The 21,969-nt window shown below is 34.4% G+C and overlaps 1 protein-coding gene and 1 long non-coding RNA gene across 4 annotated transcripts in view; one reads left to right on the top strand and one right to left on the bottom strand.

Annotated features, from left to right (window-relative positions):
* The window catches only part of LOC140748918 (protein unc-13 homolog B-like), a 338,912-nt gene that overhangs the window by 182,322 nt on the left and 134,621 nt on the right, over window positions 1-21,969 (top strand). The gene's annotated exons all lie outside the window — the stretch shown is intronic.
* LOC140748922 (uncharacterized) lies at window positions 478-2,268 on the bottom strand. The gene is made up of 3 exons (XR_012103002.1): window positions 2,022-2,268; window positions 1,503-1,711; window positions 478-1,158 (listed from the first exon to the last, which is right to left on the bottom strand). It is a non-coding gene; the product is annotated as an uncharacterized LOC140748922 (long non-coding RNA).

Here is a 21,969-nt window from a genome sequence, read left to right as displayed (position 1 = left end):
AATGTTTTTAAATTATTAATTAATTTTAATGTCATTCTTCTCAGAGAATAAATTTATTAAGACTGACAGAATTGTATTTCAAAATCAGCTGATGGCGTGCAGCGCACGAAAGTTTTTTCTTATTTGTTATAAATATGAACATTAAAAAATTAATATGTTTTTTTCTGCATATTACCTACTTTTACAAAATAATGTCGATGTTTCACATCTGCCAGGCGTCCCGTGACGGCTCACATTTTTTTTTTTATACTGTGTGGAGACAAAATTAAGAGTTATAAAGACGCTTATATTTATATACTATTTACTATATAAACAGTATTTTATAATAATAAATAAATACAAACGTCCATATAACTCAATTATGTCTCCACACATTATAATAAAATTAATCATGAAATAAGAGATATTATACGTATGATGCATTTGTACATATATTGAAGCGCCAGAATTGAAGGTGATATGAATAAAAAAAATAGATTAAATAAATATTTATTATATATTATGAAAACGCTCAGAAGGAATTCCAGAAATACAATATATTCTTCCATAATCAACATTTTTACAATTATACATCTTTATATGAACAAATTTATCACACTTCCATTATAAAAGAAGACGTTGCAAAAATCAATCGACAGTAATTCATAACTCAAAGCAAGAGTGATCATTCCAAAAACATAAAAATAGAAAAAGTATTTAATAAGTGTCACAAATTATTAATTATCAGCAATTAAGTCTGTCTGTAACAATATTAACAACTTAGTATATATGCAATACTAACAAACTATTTCAATATGCGAAATATTTAATTTTCACATTTTTATAATATTTTTATAAATATCTTCTATGCTTAATAAAATATTCTTGTGCATGTTGCTTAAGATGGTCATCATTTTCTGTATAAATATACAGAAACCAGATAATTTTACCAGATAAAATACGATTTATTTGTCTGCACCAGCACCATAAATAAAAATGTTATTTGATACATCAATAAATACTATCCTGAACTCATTTGTGTGGATATTACAATTAAACATTTTAGGTTTTCCATTTGTGATTTTTGTTTTCCTTTTGTCATTTTTCTTCTTAAATTTCTCTTTTCTTCCTGCATGGTTCTGTATTTTCCAATCATAAAAGCTGGCCCCTTTTTCTGATCTGCAAAATAAATGTGGCTTTATTAAATATTTATATAAGTAAAAGCAAAGATGTTAAAACTTATATTTAGATTTTTTGTAAGTTTTTGCTACAAAATGAATCAATATTAACCTGTAATTAACGCTTTGGATGTTGAAGATTGGGCATCATTGTCTGATTTCAGGTTAGCTTTGAAAATGTTAATTAATGTTTTACAATTTTTTTTTATATTTGGGCCTAACAATAAAGCAGATGTGGTACCAATCAAATAGTTTTACTTTCTATTTATATAGCTTCTTACTACCCATGCAGAATATAGACAGTCTGTTTACAATTTGTTATACATAAAAGAAATATAGACCTACCATTTAAATGAAGTGAAGCTACTGCCAAATTTTTTAAGCAATGATTGTTAGGAACTTTGTCTTCTGGTATTAAGTGGTAATCACACACTCCCTTATTTTAATAAATCTTCTCATATTCATGTTCTGGTATTTTGTTACCCAAAATGGAAAGCCAAGATGCAAACAACTCCACTTTTTACTAGGATGAGGATAGCGATCCAGATAAGCTCCTGAAAAAGTACAACACAAGTAAGAATTTAAAACTAACTTAGTAACTTATAATTCAGTTATAACTTCAATACTATATAAATTACGTAATGATTTCAATACTTGACGGAATATATTAAACTCTCAACACTTAGTTGACAGCAAATTGATAATGAATAACTGCCAAAAGTTGTATATTGGCACACTTAAAACAAGAAACTACAAAGGACTTCTTCCTCGTAAGATAATTACATAAAAATGAATCGATGTTGGTTTATGCCACATCGAAAGTTGCATTATGAATGATAAATAAAATATGTTTCTGTAACTTACCAAACTCCGCGCATCCGAAAACGCAATAAACTTTTCTTTTGGAGAACATTTTCAAGAGTTAAATCAACGATAAAACATAACTGGGATTTTGGAAAAAGTTGAACTCAACTGTCAACAGGAAAATTTTCCATTGTAGAACCACAGAATACCTATACTTAGAACGTTCCATTGCACACTTTCATCATAAATCAAAACATGGATATATTATTATAAATAAATATATTAATAAATTAAGAAATATTATTACATAATAATTATATTTTTATTAAATTTATATATTATTTTTATTAAATACATGTTTAGGGGAATTTTCAAATAATTGAGCCAATTTTAGGGGGTTTTGACTTAAGTTTAGGGATAAATATTTTTGAGAGTTGGTAACACTGGTTGATGCCCCCAATTCTACAGATGAAGTTTTCCGGAAACGAATCTGAAGTTTTTTTCTAAGTGTACCTCCCTGGTGACGACTATAAGCTTTTATGTATGCGTTTGGTGACGACTATAAGTTATTATGTGTCTTTTTATCTCACGTGTTCATTTAAAAATGCCTAAAAGAACCTTGAAAAAAACGTTGATGAACAATCTAACTTCGCGAAGCCGCGACTCGTCTCAAGAACACCTTGAAATTTCCGCTCGCCCCATACGTGTTTCACAAACTTCACACGGAGAAGACTCATTACAAGAAAACGTTCATGAAAATAATCAGGTTTCCGCTCGTCCTACACGTGCCGCAAAAACAAGATGCTTGCAAAACTTAACCAACATTATACGAGCAAAAAATGACGAACAACGGGAACAACGTCTGCAAAATATGCGGCAGTGTACGGCACAACGTATAGCTACTGAAAATGATGACCAGCGGCAACAACGTCTCCAAGATTTGCGGCAGCGTGCGCAACAACGTATAGCTACTGAAAGTGACGACCAGCGGGAACAACGTCTCCAAGATTTGCGGCAGCGTGCACAACAACGTATAGCTACTGAAAGTGACGAACAGCGGGAACTACGTCTCCAAGATTTGCGGCAGCGTGCTCAACAACGTACAACTACTGAAAATAACGAACAACGAGATTACCGATTAGAAGAGCAAAGACGTCGAGACGGGAGGCGTCGTAGGACTTTAGAACTTAATAATTATTTGCCGACATATAAATGTGCCGTTACTGCAGCTGTGCAATATCACCCCTTAGGACCTTTTGAAATTTTGTGTATCCATTGTGGTGCATTGCATTTCCCTGAGGAACGCGTTTCTAATAGTATAAATAGAAATTCTTTTGGTGACTGTTGTTTGCATGGACGAATTTCAATGGAGCAACCAACATTTTCAAATGAATTAATACGTCTCTTTTTAAACCGTCATCCACATTCGGAAGAATTTCATAAAAAAATAAGAAACATAAACGCATCTTTTGCTCTTGCATCCTTCAATGCAGAAGATGACAGAACAATAAATAGCCATGGCATTTATAGTTTTATCGTTTGCGGACAAGTATACCATAAAATGAATATGACAGCTCACCCGACGCAAAATAATGGTGTCTTTGAACGGCCACTGTACGGGCAACTATATTTTTTAGATCCTGAAGAAGCCGTTAATGAAAGAGTTAACCATCCACTTAATTCTGGAATTTCTACCTCACTGATGAACTCATTGGAGTTCATCTTTCGAGCGAAAAATCCTTACGTACAGGGATATATAATGATGCGAGAAGTAGAGGACGAAATGAACCGGTTAACTTCTGCCCAAGGGTTACCCCCACCATACGTAAAACTTTTATTTAGACTTCCAGATCAAGCTGATCGCAGAAGGTTTAATATACCGGTGTGTAATGAGGTTTGTGCAGTTTTTACACTAAATGCCGATCAAAGCTTTCCCGAAAATGAAATGATTGTTCACCAGCGCAATAAACACATAATTGTTTTAAAGAATATTGATAAGCGAGTCGAGCCAGTTACTTACCCATTATTTTACCCAGCTGGCACTGATGGTTTTAGTCCAGATTTGCAGTTACAAATGCCTTATGCCAGCCGCAGTCATGTAACTCGGCTTGAACTAGCACAATATAGACTTTCGTTTCGACCAGAGTTTGCTAAATTATTAACAGAATTGCCATCAACAGAAGTACCCGATGTACGAGAACTTCCATTTAATGCACTGCATTTTGGGGGCCGATTATTTCAACAATATTTAGTGGATACTTACATTCGTGTAGAGCGTGATCGTATTCAATGGATAAAATATAACCAAAATAAGATTCTAGCTGAACAATATACGGGAGTAAACAATTTCATTAATCAACTTGCCGAAAAAACAAATGCCACAGTTGGTGAAAAGATTATTTTACCTTCCTCTTTTCCTGGTTCGACGAGGTATTACACGGAACATTTTGAAGATGCAATGGCTATTGTTCGACGGCTTGGATCACCTGATTTCTTTATTACCATGACATCAAATCCTAACTGGCCTGAAATAAAACAGGCATTGCAAATAAATTTAGAAGATGGAACAATCTTGCAACAGCTTCCACAGGATCGTCCTGATATCGTGGCTCGAGCTGCTAAATTAAAATTTGACGAAATAATAGATGATTTAGATAAAAAACAAGTCTTTGGAAAGGTATCGGCTTTTGTATACACTATAGAATTTCAGAAACGTGGATTACCACACATGCATCTGCTTATAATTATGACATCTGACGACAAGATTCATCGGCCAGAAGAGCTCGATGACTTGATTTCATCCGAAATACCCGGAAATGAAGATTTAGAGCTAAGAGAATTAGTACTCAAATGGATGATTCACAACCCATGTGGCGAATTAAATCCCAATGCAACGTGTATGGTTAATAAAAACGGAAGAACAAAATGTCGATTCGACTTTCCGAAATCATACCAGGAAGTTACATCTTTAGTAGATGATGGTAAGCCAAATTACCGACGACGCTACAATCCGCAGTTGGATATTCATAGTCCCCAATTTTCACACGAACATGCAGTTTATCGCAAAGACATAAACGGCCGTCGCATAACACGGGATAATCGTCATGTAGCCCCCTACAACACATATTTATTGAAAAAATTTAATTGTCATATTAACGTTGAGTACGTAGGGAGTATTTTGGCTGTGAAATATCTTTATAAATATATTTATAAAGGACACGACTGCGCATCGATCAAAGTTGTAGAAGACCAAAGGACGCTCATTTATAATGAAGCAAATACATACATTGAAGGTCGTTGTGTTACGCCACCGGAAGCATGTTGGCGATTATTTGCTTTTGAGATTCAAAAAAAAAGTCATAGTGTTCAACGACTGGATATCCACTTACCAGGACAATATCGGATTGCAAACTTAGATCAAATCCACGAAGATTTAGCCGACATTGGCCAAAGAGGGTCTACTCTGGAGGCTTATTTTAGGCATAATACAGAAATTAAGGGACACAATCAGTTAAGCAATGATGTATTACCTCGATATCATTTTTATTGGCAGATGCCTGAAAACTTTAAATGGATTGGAAGGTCTAGCAAATGGGAACCAAGAGTTCGCCATTTGCGAGTCATTGGTAGGATTCATAATGTTAATTTCGTTGCCCAACCGGAACTTTACCACTTGCGATTGTTACTATTTCATGTAAAGGATGCAACAAGCTTTGAAGACCTTCGAACCGTAACAGACATCCAATATCAGACGTATAAACAAGCCTGTTTAGCACGAGGCTTGACTTATGACGATCAACAATGGATAGAAGGATTACGAGAATCTGCGTTATCTAAAATGCCTGCAGCAATGAGAAGCCTTTTTGTTCAAATTTTAATTTACGGATCTCCTGAAAATCCAAAGCATCTGTGGGAAACATTTAAAGAAAATCTGTCAGAAGATTTTATACATGCAGCCCGGCAAAATGGACAGTCTATAGAAAATGCAATGAATCGCGGTTATAGAATTATAGCTAGAAAATTAAACACTGAAGCGACAGAAGGCCGAAATTTCCATTACTGGGTAAAAACTTTTGGCTTTGAGGACATTGATAATTACGATCTTGAATATAATCAAGAAAATTTGAACACGGATGAATCAACAACATTAGGAGAGCAAATGTATCGGTTATTAAAAGGAAAACAGATTGAAGTCGTTAATTCCATTCTTCAAGCTGTAAATAATACAGCTACTGAAACGAAATGCTTCTTCATTGATGGTCCAGGGGGTACAGGGAAGACATTTATATATAAAACTTTATATTACATGCTGACTGGAAAACTATACAAAGTAAAATGTATGGCTTTTACTGGTATTGCTTCCATATTATTGCCTAATGGACGTACTGCTCATAAAACTTTTGGACTAAAAGTACCACTGACACCGGATTCAGTCTCAAGTATCAAACCTAACTCTTCTAAAGCGAGACAATTAGCAGAAATAGATATTTTTCTTATGGATGAAGCTCCGATGCTTCCAAAATATGGTTTGCAGAACATTGATCAACTTTTGCGATCAATTGGAAATTCGGATCTCCCTTTCGGTGGAAAAGTAATAGTACTAGGAGGAGATTTTCGCCAATGTCTGCCTGTACAACCGCATGCGAATAAAACTGAGTTATTAGATCTATCCATTAAGCGATGCCCCTTATGGTCCCTTTTTAAGACTTTTAAACTTGAAGAAAACATGCGCGTTGATATAGAGCAACGACAATTTGCTGATTATTTGCTAAAATTAGGCAACGGCGATCTGACCTTAAATAATATGGAAGAAATTGAATTGCCACAGCACATCATTTCAAGGAATAATCTTATTGATGAAGTTTTTGGTAACTGCATAGCCAATGAAAATTATGAAGGAATGAAAGACAGAGCGATACTTGCTCCTCTTAACAAAGATGTTCAACAAATTAATGATGACATAGTTGCCAAACTTCCCGGAGAGTACAAAATTTACTATAGCCATGACTCATTGAAAGATCAACCTGAAGGAGCACTCGAATTTACAACAGAATTTCTCAATAGTATCAACATTTCAGACTTGCCCCCACACGAACTAAAATTGAAAAAAAATGCATTAATAATGTTGTTGCGCAATTTAGACGTTTCAGAAGGCCTATGCAATGGTGTAAGACTCATTGTAACAAGTTTGTGCAATCATATAATAAAGGCAAAAATTGTAACTGGTGAACAATCTGGGAAAGAAGTACATATACCAAGGATAACCCTAGACTCGTCAAAAGGACAACTGGGATGCACCATGCAGCGTCACCAATTTCCCATTAGATCTGCATTTGCTATGACTGTCCACAAATCCCAAGGACAAACATTCGAATCAGTTGGGGTTGACTTAAAGGCCAGTCCGGTTTTCATGCATGGCATGTTGTATGTAGCTTTTTCTAGAGTTAAGCGACCAATTACATTAAAAGTCCGTCTTCCAAATGAAAGTCCAAGACATACCCGCAATATAGTATGGAAGGAAGTATTAGGTTGATTAATTCCCGATTTCATAATTAAAACTGTGATGATAATAAAAATACTACCTACTTAACTATGTGTTTCATTCCCAGTAGTTAGTAACTTTATATTACATACTGACTGGAAAACGATACAAAATAAAATGTATGGCTTTTACTGGTATTGCTTCCATATTATTGCCGGTGACACTGACACCGGATTCAGTCTCAAGTATCAAACTCTAAAGCGAGACAATTAGCAGAAATATATATTTTTCTTATGGATTAAGCTCCGATGCTTCCAAAATATGGTTTGCAGAACATTGATCAATTTTTGCGATCAACTTACTATTTAAACTAATTGCACCCGTGACTTTTTATTTCAAATAATCGGTATTTTTGTTTTATGATTACAACACCGAGCAAAGCTCGGTCATCCAGGTACTTTTTTGTTTATATGAGCAAGCAGGGATTTTAAAAGTGGTAGAAAGCTTTGCGTTTCACCACCACCACCTTAACCAGTTTCTGTTTGATAACAGTGATAATCGTTGCTCTGTTTCGAAGAAAGAGATACTTATCCGAGGCGTTTCGCCTAACACCTTAGGGTAAGCATTGCATCAGGTAGGAATTTAATCTGATCTACAGTAGAATAAAGATGTCCATGGGCGACAGTAGTTCATCTATCTCAGTTCAGCCGTACATGCGTTGCTGCCCCTGAGGATTGAGTCAGAAAGCTTTATATAAGTGTTCCTATCTTACCACACCCTTCGAATCAGAACACAGCGGTGCTTAACATTATTGTTATAAGGCAGAAATAGGTACGAATGGTGTCTACAAAGTCGAACTATGAAAGGTTCTGTACCCTTACCATGAGTTTTTACGTTTTGACAAATATGACTGTTTTGGTATTTGTTTACGTATTTGCCCGTACAAATTCCAGTCAGCGCCCCTAGCGGATTGTATCAGAACTATAGTGTCAGTAACGTAACAATAAATGTCTAAATTGCCGAAATGGCGCTTTATGTTTTGTCTCTCTTTTTTGCGAACATGTGAGGCAGACAAAAAGACTTGAGCACTTACTTATTGGTGCGTTTACTCAGTACACTGAAGCAAACGGAACAGAATAATGGATTGAGTAAATGTAACATACAATTGTGGGATGTTTTGAAAACTCATGGTAATGATACAGAACCCAGCAGTGCTTAACATTATTAATATAAGGCAGAAATAGGTACGGATGGTGCCTACAGAATCGAACTATGAAATGTTCTGTCACCTTTTACGTAAATTTTTATACTTCAAAGTACACAAGTATAATTATACAATTGACCTATTAAAAGAAGATAATGTAAAGTGAACGAACACCGCATAATGTTGTAGGTCACCTTTGAACGTGCAATTTTAATTTACAGTAAAATCAACGTTTTAACAAAATTAGTCCACGACAAGTACATGGCTTAATTACTTTATGGACTTGAAAATTTTCTTTGCGCTTTTAAGAATTAGAATATTTTTTTGAATTTGTTCTTAAATAAAATTGTTAAATCACAATTTTATACTAGTTACACATTTTTTTAATTGTAACCGATTAATGAGAAATATATGTTTGATAAAGTAATTAATATTGTATGTGAAATACTCGTACATTCGGTGTATCGGTTATACTGTAGTTTAAGCGTCCTTTATTCTCCCAGCGTCTTTTATGTGTAACTAAAATTAGGACAAAAATTTGATGTCGTATACCTACACATTTCGTGCGTCCCTAGAATTGCGAGCGTTTTTTTTTTAATTTGGTAGATGTACTGCATGCGTCTAGATCTGATAATATACTGATTGAGTTGACAAATTCTAACGTCGTTTAATACCTATAACAAGTATCTTAAGTGTGATTAAAATAAATAGGGGATACAATTTTCCAGCCGAAAATGTTGTAATATTGTATGATTTACATAAATTACTGAAAACGAAAATGAACGTTCATCAGTCACTACAAAACTCAGTACACCTATTAAATGTAAGGTGGAAAATTGTTTTATAATGGCAGGTGCCCTTCCCAGCTAAATGTAAAACCCAACCGTTTCGGATGTAAGGAAGAAGAGCTCGTAATGAGGGAGTCTGCGACCGGCGATAATGACGATTGGGGTTGGAATGTGCGCTAAACTACCCTTTTTTGTTCATACCCACGTCATCAACCTCTGTTGTGCTGGGTACTGTCTTTGGCACAAACAAATGTATTACGTAAATTACGTATTATTACATATACGGATTTGGAAGAGCAACTGGAGGAGTAACCTCTGCTATGGACATCAAATTAATTTATACGGAATTGGGTATCTAAATATATATAACTCAAAGGTGACTGACTGACATAGTGATCTATCAACGCACAGCCAAAACCACTGGACGGATCGGGCTGAAATTTGGCATGCAAGTAGATGTTATGACGTAGGCATCCGCTAAGAAAGGATTTTGATCGATTCTACCCCCAAGGGGATAAAATAGGGAATGAAAGCTTGTATAAATCTTCTTAGTTAATAATATTACTTCGTAACGCGAGCGAAGCCGCGGGCAAAAGTTCGTCTGGGATATAAAGCGACCACCTTAACCCTCAGGTTTCGTAACGTACTAATGCTCGACTTCAAGTAGACCTCCTGTTCTATATGGAGTTGTGTATAGAGGTGAAGCAGTGAGAGCCTAGTCCGAGGTTCAAAAACCAGGCACGCACCTCGGATTTTTGAACGTTATGTGCATATTAGAAATTAATTATCACTTACTTAAACGGTGAAAGAAATCAACGTGAGAAAACCTGCACACCTGAGATTTAAAAAATAATCTCTAAGGTATGGTGGAAGGTAAGGTGAATTCTACCAATTTGCACTTGGCCAGCGTGGTGGACTTCGGCCTAATCCTTATCATCCTGAAAGGAGATCCGTGCCTGAGTTGTGGCACAGTAATAGGTTGATAACTATGATGATAGAGGTACCTGGGCGGCTGTGACGACGCACCATCAAGAGGACTGCATTTTTGTTTGTTACTTCAATCCCATAAAAGAGACCTTTAGTAACCACACAAAGGACATAATTTCTACCTAAACTCGGAGACAACTCGTAACATAGTTCACGTTGAAACGCTTATGTAAGTTTAAATTGAAATCAGAACACAGCAACGCATATCTGAGTTAGGAGATAATGGTAAGAATCTTACCGCAGTTACCGCAAATAATACGTTTTGTAATTATAGAGAAACCAACTTAATTTAGTTCATTGAATTTAAAAACCACAAGGGTTAAATAAGAAAATACAGATTAGAAAAGCAATGTCCATTTTCAATGTCCAATGTACGTGTATTTAGTTTTAATATCACTTTGTTAAAATAACGCTTATTATAATCGAAAAAAATTAAAAGCAATTTCTATGCATGCAAATTTGTATGCAAATAGTTTTGAAAGCGCATAGATAAAGTAAATTTTGAATACTGTTTAAAAAATAAACGGGGGCAAATAAGGGTTAGTTAGTTTGTCGTGATTTCGTCGGAAAATACGTTTTTTGCTCAAATAAATCCTGAGTAGTCGCGACATAATCACACGAACTGTGTCCCAGTGACTCCATTGACATGCAACACGCACCAAATTGTACCTACTGTTAGGATCAATACACACTTGGCGTTACTGCAGACAACTGCTCGATTACGGAGCGACTTCATCAGAAGCCTTTATCAGTATCAGATATTTATTGCGAAAATACAGGTATTCTTAAAGGTTTATGCATTACTACAATATTTATCAAGTAGCTTAAACTGATAAGTGTCAATCTACTACCATAAAACCTTTTTTTGATGTGAAACATCTATAGCGGCACGTAAAACCGATTTCTGGCGTGGCGACGCATGCCGCACGCTATACGATGGTATATATATACAGTCTATATGCAGTAGTGTGTACGGTGTGGCGACGCGTCGCCATGCGGATCGTAATATTTTATTTTATCATTATGACATATTTAGTTCCTATCACAATATGTTCTTTTCTGCATATTACTTTTACAAAATAATGTCGATGTTTCATATCTGCCAGGCGACCCGTGACGGCTCACATTTTTTTTATAATATAAGAGTAGCAGACGAGCATGCAGTCCACCTGATGGTAAGTCGCTACTGCCGCCCATGGACATCTGTAATTAACCCCAGATAGGATTAGATATTCCTACCTGAGGACGGCCACAGGTGCGCCGCTACCCCTGAGGACTGAGCTGGAACGCCTCGGAAAGTCAACAACAACGGTGAAAGACAACGGAGACATCACACCCTTCAAACCGGAACACAGCAGCGCCTAGCACCGCTGTTATTAGGTCACCGGAGTCGAACCACAAAGGGTTCTACCATCTTCAAATACATTGAAATACCTAGACGCACGTCTGTGAGTCCACTAAATTGAGGGAGTATATTATATATGGTTTGTGGTATCCAACTATTCCGTCGGAAAATATTTCAATATGAATTAAAAAATGTACAAAAGCCCAAGTCATTTTGAAACATCTAATACATAAATTTGGTATTTTTTAAAAACACCTAATTACTCTTTAAAGTAAATTGAGTTAGCGTTTTACATCCTAGTGTGAATTTAGCCTAATAAACGACTTTCTCGTTAGTATGTACGACGGGTACATGTTACGAGCAGTTAGGGCTACGGTTGCCTGATTTATAGTAAAATGAAAAAGAAATACACATACCTGTTACGTTAAATTACTCTGAATTGACTCGGTTTGTTTATTACAAAGTAAATGTTACTTACGTTACAGTATACCTACACCGTATGAATAGGAAAAAGTTTTTTTAAAAGGGTTGATTGTTAATTTTATTTCTTTGTGTTTGTGTTGACTGTTAACTTAATATTATTTTTCTAATAACTTAGTATGAATTTAATCATGATATTACTGCCTATTTCGTCTATTTGAGACTTAATTGGATTATATGGGATAAAATTGTTGATAATTAATTTTAAAATATATATACCGAAACATATTATTAACTCTACTGATTAATTAAATATACAATATGAATTATATCTACTGGCTTTTCAATACTCTAGATTTATAATTCATATAAGATAACACACAGTATATTAAAAGTAGATAAGTAACAAATATATTTTAATATAATTTCTCTCTCGAATTTAAAAATAACACATTAAGTAGTTTAAAGGCGTTTCACGACTTAACATAATCAAGCATTAAAAGCGCTTTAGCGTCAGCTTTCGTTTCAGCGCTATATCCTTACCATACTACTGTGGTTTAGTTTCATACAGCATCTAAATCCGATAAATATTTAATGAGCGTCCTGGAATCGAGATCTGTCGTTTATGTCTAGGTCGAGCACTTTAGCCTTTATCCGTTCCCAGCATAGAACTAGCACTTTTATTAAACCATTTGGATGCAGGGTCTACTTTTATGGGTTCCGCTTCTTTAATCTTTGATTTGTAATAAGTATTAGAATGCAATATATGTTTTATAAAGCAATACTCAAAATACAACATGTATAAAAATATCGTGAAATCGCAGAATTTTGAAGTGTCTACTTAAGTTATTTAGATTTTTATAACTTTATCAGAATAAATATATATTATTCTTGATTTCAATTAACCTCCTTGATTTTTATAAGCCAATTTAATTCATACAAATATCTAAAGCTTGCCTATATTGTAAACATACGTAATAATATTACAAACTTATTTAAAGTTATTTTTGTGACAAGAATTGAGCTGTTGGTGTAAAAATCTTGTGTGACTTACTTATCTGGGATTTCATCGAATATTGCATGTAGGTAGTAATTTTTACCGTTTTCTGTACAAGGTCAAACTGGTACTGACTTTCAGTGCTGCAACGAACTTGTTATGAAGTGAAATCAGGTCACACATGTGCTTTCAAATAGACAAAGTTGCTTTCAGATTACATTTCGCATGCGAATATATTGAGAAATGAAAATCACGGTTTCTACACTCGTAAATTTGTATCTAGGGTGCCGTAGACACACACAAAGACGGATAGAAACACCCACACTCAAAACTGAAATCTATTTTTTTTATTTAGATTTGATCGGGAGTCGAACCGGAAAATATCTGCCTGTTAGACTAGAATGGTAATTGAGATTTGCCTGATCGGGAATCGAACCCGGAAACATTTACGGGTCAGATTGGTATGATGACCACTTCATCCCCCGGGTCATGAGGTCATGTTAAGAGTTACGAACACAACATGATTTTAAAGCTATTCACTAATACTATACGTCTACGAACTATTCACGAATTTTATTGCTTTCTTAACTGGACAACTTTTCAATGTACTGATTTTTCGTACACGTGAAATAATTTCCCATTGCCACACTAAAAAATATTATATTCCTACCATTTTTCTATAGATCTGAAATTGTTTCCCATTGAAATTACTCGTATATAGAATTCATAGAGCTACCAATTTTTCTCCCATCGCGAAATGATTTTCCCGTATCACTATACATAACTATAGTGCATATATATTCGTAGCTATCGGGAAACTAGTGGCAAGTTGTGAAGACAGGTCGTGTTATCACGGAACAAATTACTTGGCGGGCTTTGTCTGAATCATTGATAAGTTCCAACTTGTGCTCCGTTCTCTATCTTATCACGATGACATTGATTGTTCGTTGTTATTTCGTATGGTATTTCTACGGTTATACTGAATGTATTTTTGTATAATGTAGTAAATGAGGATGAAGATCAAATGATGGTAAATGGCTACTGCCGCCTATAGACATCTGTCATCAATTCTTGGTAGAATTAGAATCGTTTCGGAGGTTGGCCAGGTGCTACTTCTGAGGATTTAGTTAGGCTCGGAGAAGTATGACATCCTTACCAAAAATTTGTGTCCAATATTTACCTTATACCTCGGTATAAGGTATCATGCTCAATCGATTTTAATAAATATCTATGAGTGTGTGTATAGCTCATACACACATATAATAGCTCCGCTGTCCAGATATCATATTCTGAGTCAAGACGTCTACCCAAATCAATATTAATATAGTATGACATGGCTATCTACTTTACCGTTTTTACGACAAAGTGTTCTATTTTGGGAACGGCCAAGTATGAGAAACTAGACAATTATTATAACAACAAAAACAAAAAATATATTCCACAATTTAGAGGAATCCAACTATTATGTTAAAATCCGTCAAGACGTTTGGTCTGCAGGTAGTTGAGAAAGAAAGAATGAGAATGAGACGTACAAATGTATAGACCGCGCCAAACTGCTAGTCTGCCTTGAAGTTGTTGCGCACAACTACAAACATATTATATTCCGTAGCAACGTACGGACATAAGGGCTAACGCAGCTACGTACCCGTGGGCTAGAGCGGGCAGCGGTCGAGTGCCGGGAGGGGTCCCGCGCTGTCTTCGTCCCGCTAATATCTACAATTTGCTATTCGACGCCACTCGTTTCTATATTCAGAGCGGACTAGCAGTTTGGCGCGGACTATACATACACACGCTCGATAAACATTACTCTACACAGTCTGGTAAAAAGGTACCAATAATACTAGAATGTAGGTATTATTATATTTTGTTATGATTTGCTAAACAACGACCAACAAAAACGATTAAAATAATTCTAATTGACGATAGAATCATATTGGCATATAAATTGTAGAGATTCATAAATGTTAGACAAACTCCAACAGTAATTAGGTTCATATTTATCCGTTATCCGGTTTAGACAATTCGTGTTTGTACAATTTTAGTAACAAATCTAATAATATATTTGACAACACATATTGATAAATTTGCCTGCATTGTAAAATTGCATATTCGTGGAGTTTGCCAATATTTGTGATATTGAATTAATGGGATGCATTTGTAGAATATCAAATAAGTTTTGAAATAATCAATTATGAATTGTAATGGTCGATTGATATTCTAATAAACAGGTTACTATTTATACAAACAATAAATTAAATTTAAATACATTCCGGATGCCAATCATTATTGTTATAATCAATGAAATTCATAATTGACCATCATTTTGAGTGAAAAGAAATTAAATTGAAAATGAAAGTGTAAATTTAGTATTTATCCCATTGCATTGTTGGCATTAATAATTGAGCAAAATAAATATGCTCTTTGAAATATTATTTCCGTCGGCGCAAAACAGTTTAATCCTTTTTGTTCAATTCATTCATAATATGAGCTTTAATTATTCCCAACAATGCCTTTTATTCATTAACGTTTTAATTAATTGTAATAACAACTTCATTTACAATTTAAATGAAATTCGAACGAAATTGAACAGTTTGGTTTAAAGATCTATATGATGAGTATCGACGCTTTATTGTCCTACTCCTGGGTATAGGTTTCCTTTAATAATGAGAAGGGTTTTGACCTTAGTCCACCACGCTGCTCAAGTGCGTATTGGAGACTTGGAAAACCTTTGAGAACTTTTTTTTCAGGAAACCTTACGTTTGTCGGTTTCCTAACGACATATATTCCTACACCGTCAACGTTAGTGACTAATGAATTTATATTAAACACACAACTATAAAGTCAGAGTTCCGCAGCTGAGATTGAACCCCAGATTCCCTGTGTAAGAAAATGAATTTCAAACCAAGGCTATCATTTTTTTTATATAATATAGGAGTAGCAGACGAAGCATGCAGTCCACCTGATGGTAAGTGGCTACTGCCGCCCATGGATATCTGTAATCAACCCCAGATAGGATTAGATATTCCTACCTGAGGTTGGCCAACGATGCGCCGCTACCGAACGCCTCGGAAAAGTCTGTCTCCCTTACCACACCCTTCAAACCGGAACACAGCAGCGCCTAACACTGCTGTTATTAGGCAGAAATCGGTGTGGTTTGGTATCATGGTATCACTGTATTAATAATCTATGTTTTTTCGTGACGTTACTAGTAGTATAGTATAATTTGGCATACAAGCGTCAGTATGCGTATGAATTTGCTTAGTGAGAGCACCTCAACACTATTGTTATTGGAGGGGTCATTGAACTATACTATTGTGCTGTGAGAGCTCCATCGAGGCATGCACCAGAAGTGCCAAATACAATTAACACTTATACGATATTGTGCATTATAAGTAGGTACTAATATTTAGTTTCCATATACCCGCTCTAGCAGATTTCGTGTATTCAATCTACATTTAAAGCTCCTATAGATAGATATATTCCTACTAAAGACGTAGTATATCTATCTATAGGATTCTGTGTGTCATAAAAAAGAACTCAAAAATCAGCATTGTTACAATTTTTTTACTGTTTAAATTAATGCCATCTCATAATTATAATATAAAGGTGTAGGTATGATAGTAATCTGTCATAAAAGATTAATACATTGTGTCACAAAATATGACATTTTCTGCATGATTGTAATAGTAGGTTTAGATAAATCTTCAGAAATCTGTGTCGACGTACATACATTTTCATAGGCTGATCATACACGAATGAATTAGGTATCGTGCTGAAGAGACCGTAACTCACCGTCGGTTCCGATGTGTTGCACCCTGTCACGTCAGATTGTCAGCTGTGACGGCAGTGTGCTCTAGCGGTTTTCGTGTATTCAATCTACATTCATAGCCTCTCTAGGATTCTATGTGTCATAGGTGCTAGGGATTAACCAAATAAAAAATAACTCAGGTTCATAACTGAATCGTAAATTGGTAGTTTTATGTGTCTGCCTTGTCGGACATCATGTGCTATGACAACGTTTTACTTCTAAACCTGTATTTAAGTAAATAGATATCACAAAAAATGTTTTCACATAAATTATTAAGACAATTTCGTTTCTTTTACCAATTAATGCTTAATGAAATATTGAGGTACTGTTTAAAGAATATTGAAATACTGGTATAATATGTTCTAGCAAATTAATACATTAAATAATTACATTACATATCGAAATAGATTGTAAGCGTGGTTGTAAAGTAAACTTTTTCATGAAACCTGCCTGAAAACAGAACGTAGTTACTAAGATATCATTAGTCGTTTTTTTTAAGTAAAGTTTTTCTCACTTGTGCGAACACCGGAATGGGTTTATGAAAAATACTTTTCGGCGAAGTTCTGAGAATGTCATCGTCCACACTACTCATTCGTTTTCATCGCATAAAAGTGCATGAGAGCACAATTCTAGGCCAAGGAACTGGAGAAAATATGCGACTTTAATAGTCTTTTGAGAGAATAATTGTACCAGCGATTACTGGCCACTGTGGGTGAAGAAATGAATCATTCAGATGAGTACAAATTTTTGCATTTGCATATTATAGTCGTTTGCTACGAATATAGTTTCGGGTCATTAATATTTTAAGTATTTTATACTATAAGGGTGTCAGCGTAAGGAGAATGATTTAAGTAGTGGTTTGTGGAAATTTTCTTGATCATCTAACGCCCAATAAGAATCTAACGCCATCTAACGCCAATGAGAAGAGCCCATTTTAACTTCACGTACTTTTTTTAAATACATTATTAGGAAATGTTGGGAAAAGATTAGCGGACCTTAAATGTTCATCGAATACTGTACTTTAAATGTACGAGTAATGTAATTATTTTAAGGAAGCTATGAAAGAAATACGCATTTTTGAGCCGGTTTCGAGTGTGCATCTTCCTTGCAAAATGCTGATTAGCTATCTCTGGTGATTTTTAAGGGAACATAAGCATTAAGCATACTTAGCGGTGCATAATAAACTGCTCTATAACGCTCGCCTCTACATATTATTTATTATAATATTCGAACGTGTAATATTACAAGGGCGCTGTAATTTTTAGTACAATATGTGCAAATCCTCAGTCAGCACCTTAAATCATACAACGTGTAGAGTGAACCGAATTTTCCACACACCGTTTAACATAAATGTCGAGTGGACTGACCAGAATAGAGGACGTAAACGCTCAATAGTTTAGCCATACTGTCAAGAGCGGTGTAGTTTGTTTAACCGTGTCCACGCCACTATCCGCCTGAAATGGTGAATTCTAGTTAAACCAGGTGCTATAGTTTGCTGTGTTTGAACTGGTTCAAAGGGAATTGGGAAGGAAGAGAATTTATATATTCGTCTTTCATTTAACACTCACATAAATATATAAATTTCTTATTGAGGTCTTCTTATGTTATAAGTAGTATTTGTTATCAATATAATTTACAATTATCATTATGAGAATGTTACGACAAGAGCCCCTTAGAATGGTTATTTATTATTGAATACGTTATTTAGATCCATAGGAGATAAGTTTTCAATCTCCATCTTTTTACTTACATAAGTTATAAATATTAGATTCCTTAAACGAAGTCGATAGCTTTCGATGGCAAAAGGAAGCGAAATATAAATGGAAAATAACAATTAATTATCTTCCAACAAAAAGCTATCCTTTCGAATCATAACAAAAAACGATATATCAAATGAAGCATTAACCATATCGAGGTTTTAACAGATGGGTTTTCCGAAATATAAATATTCAAAGTGTAAGCGTCCGGCCTATCCCCCGGAAGCGTCCGGGACGCTCGGAATTTTCGGAACTGACGACCCTAAAATTTTAATTACGCTGTGTCCATCCATTCTTCTCCACAAGTCGTGCTCTGTTTGAGTGCTTGCTTATTATTCCAGTGCTTACAGAACCCATTTGCTTTAAGCACCAGCTCTTAAAGATGTTCTGCATATTTATTTAGACTTTGTTTCATGCGGCGGTAGTTTAGCTGTTGTTTTAAGTACTTATTCAAAGCAATCTTTTTATACTTTCTTTTACTATTTAACTGACTAACTAATACTTTTTTATGTGTTTGAAACCGGTATATACCGCACTACCCTATAAAAAATGTAGAAAAACTAACAAAGAAACCGTAATACAGATTGAACAAAAAAAGAGTAAAAGGTTATTTTATTTGTCTTTACAAAACATTATTTATGTAGAACTTTTCAATGAGTATTTTTGGAGATATCTGATTAGTTATGATTAATTCCACTTAATAATAAATTATTTAAACAGTTAGTAAACGCAAACATTCGACAAATATGTTCTCGTATATATTAGTTTGTGAATAGCCTAAATTTAGAATTAGAATTTCAGATGGGTTCATAAAAGTCTGTTCTTTAATTAAATCTAACACGAAAACGCTTTCCATTTTTTGAGCGCGTCAGTAATAGCCGCCGCTACTCAAATGTCAAAGCTAGACAAATTTCTAAGATATTTTAATGACAAACACAATAAATAAAACTAGCTTAGATCGTATCGCAAAATCTTTTTTTTATAAGAAATATTAAATTTAAAATTTCGTATTTTAGTGTATCGATATAATTAAGCACATGGTTCCTACAGTATCATATTTACCTATTATGAATAGCCTAAAATTTCGAATGAGTTCATAAAAATATCTGTTCTTTAATTAAGTCTAACACGATAACGCTTTACATTTTTTGAGCGCGTCAATAATAGCCGCCGCTACTCAAATGTCAAAGCTAGACAAATTTTCGGTAAATATTGAATGTGCCGAGTGTCGAGTGCAATGGGAATTACACTGGTATTTTTAAACAAACAGAACGGATTGAAACTTTTCAGTTTTTTTTTTTGTTTATCGGTGTTACGGTATTGTGTTTTTTGTTGGTGGTACAAATATTCTGTTTCGAGTGTTGAAAGTGATCCTCTTTTTCGCAATAAAGCTATATTGTTTTTAACGTCAGTGCGAATTCTACCAATCAGCATTTAACCAGTGTAGTAGACAACTCTAGATTACTCTAAGTGTACTTATTTAAAATTGCTGAGATATTTTAATGACAAACACCATAAATAATAACTGGCTTAGATCGTACCTCAAAATCCTTTTTTCAAAGAAATAATATATTTAAATTTTCGCATCATATTTTTTATTTATGAATAGCCTAAAATTTCGGATAAGTTCATAAAAATATCTGTTCTTTAATTAAGTCTAACACGAAAACGCTTTCCATTTTTTTAGCGCGTCAATAATAGCCGCCGCTACTCAAATGTCAAAGCTAGACAAATTTTCCCTAAATATTGAATGTGCCGAGTGTCGAGTGCAATGGAAATTACACTGGTATTTTTAAACAAACAGAACGGATTGAAACTTTTCAGTTTTTTTTTGTTTATCGGTGTTACGGTATTGTGTTTTTTGTTGGTGGTACAACTATTCTGTTTCGAGGGTTGAATTTGATATTATTTTTGCGATAAAACTAATCCGTTCTGTAGCGATAGTGATTTAGTTTCACATTCATAACAGAGGTATATAGATAGTTTTTAGACTTTCATATTAGAGATCCAGTATTTGAATCCAAGGTACATCTGATTTCTCAAACTTGTGTAAAAAAATATATATAATAACTGTGATTTATTGTTAAGCTATGTTTACGATGTCTTCCTTGACCGTACAAGGAAGATACCCTACTGTACAAATAATATAGGCCTAAATATAATAATCAAAAACCATATTTATTTTCTTATCACAAAGCAGCCAATAAGCAATGAGAAAACAGACCAATATATGCAATTTGATTCAACTTATTCAAGACCTACATTATTAATTCCTGAAGTAATTTATAAATGAATGAAATACAAAACATTAAGTTAAGTATAAGTATATACTACTAACTTAAGGTATCTCACATCTATTCTATTTTTAGACGTGAAAGTAAGGAAAATTCTATCACTCCGCGGAATTCTAAATTGATTTGAGGTCGGGCACTTCACGAAAAACTAATAAAAACTTTGAAGCACCAAGTTTTGTACTAGAATTTAAGTGAGAAAGCGCAAGGCTGAAGTTTCAAAGTTTGATGTAACAGCAACTGGTTAACATTATTTTTGTACATAAAATATTTAAAAAAATCTATCAAGTCGTTTACGACGTGTTGTATCACATTAACTTACACGTTTATAATACTTAGTGTTTAGGGTATTCCAAAGGTTTATCCTTATTTATACTTAACTATCATATCACATAAAGATGACTTTTAAAATATTATTTTGAACCTGTAAATAAGTTAATTTATCTCTTTTCCTACCCTTTTACTTCATACACTATTAGATAAAGTCATATTGTTCGTAAACAGTGGTTGCTCTAGCTTTCGATTTTTCGTGTTTCCATATAATAATAGAATAGAACGAATTTAATGTTTCTAAATCATTTATGATTTTTGAAAGACTCTTTAAACTTAGTGAAGGCTACAATAAATAAATGGAAAGCTTAGTTAAGCTCTAAGCTGCATTCTAAGCGCAGTAAACAGCTCATTTGTCAGGGCGGGCGGCGATCGGTTCGCTGTCACGCCACCGGACGTCCGTCTTTGTATTACTTCATTAATTTAACGTTTAATGAATAGAACTATTTTAATTGTGTATACTATATTGTATTGAATGCAATTAGTGTTTAAGTAGATAACTGGGGCTTAAGCTCTTCTGGCACTTTTTTTAGGGGGAAACCTTCAAAAGGTACCCGGTGCCGTGGGAGCAGGGTTTTGTGAGACTCTTACCGCATTAA

Source organism: Epargyreus clarus, unplaced genomic scaffold (genome assembly GCF_041222505.1).
Source record: "Epargyreus clarus isolate Ecla_fem2 unplaced genomic scaffold, WU_Ecla_fem_2.2 ptg000017l, whole genome shotgun sequence".
In the NCBI taxonomy this organism is placed as follows: domain Eukaryota; kingdom Metazoa; phylum Arthropoda; class Insecta; order Lepidoptera; family Hesperiidae; genus Epargyreus; species Epargyreus clarus.
The sequence above is the reverse complement of the archived record's forward strand: the minus strand, read 5'-3'. Positions and strand labels throughout refer to the sequence as shown.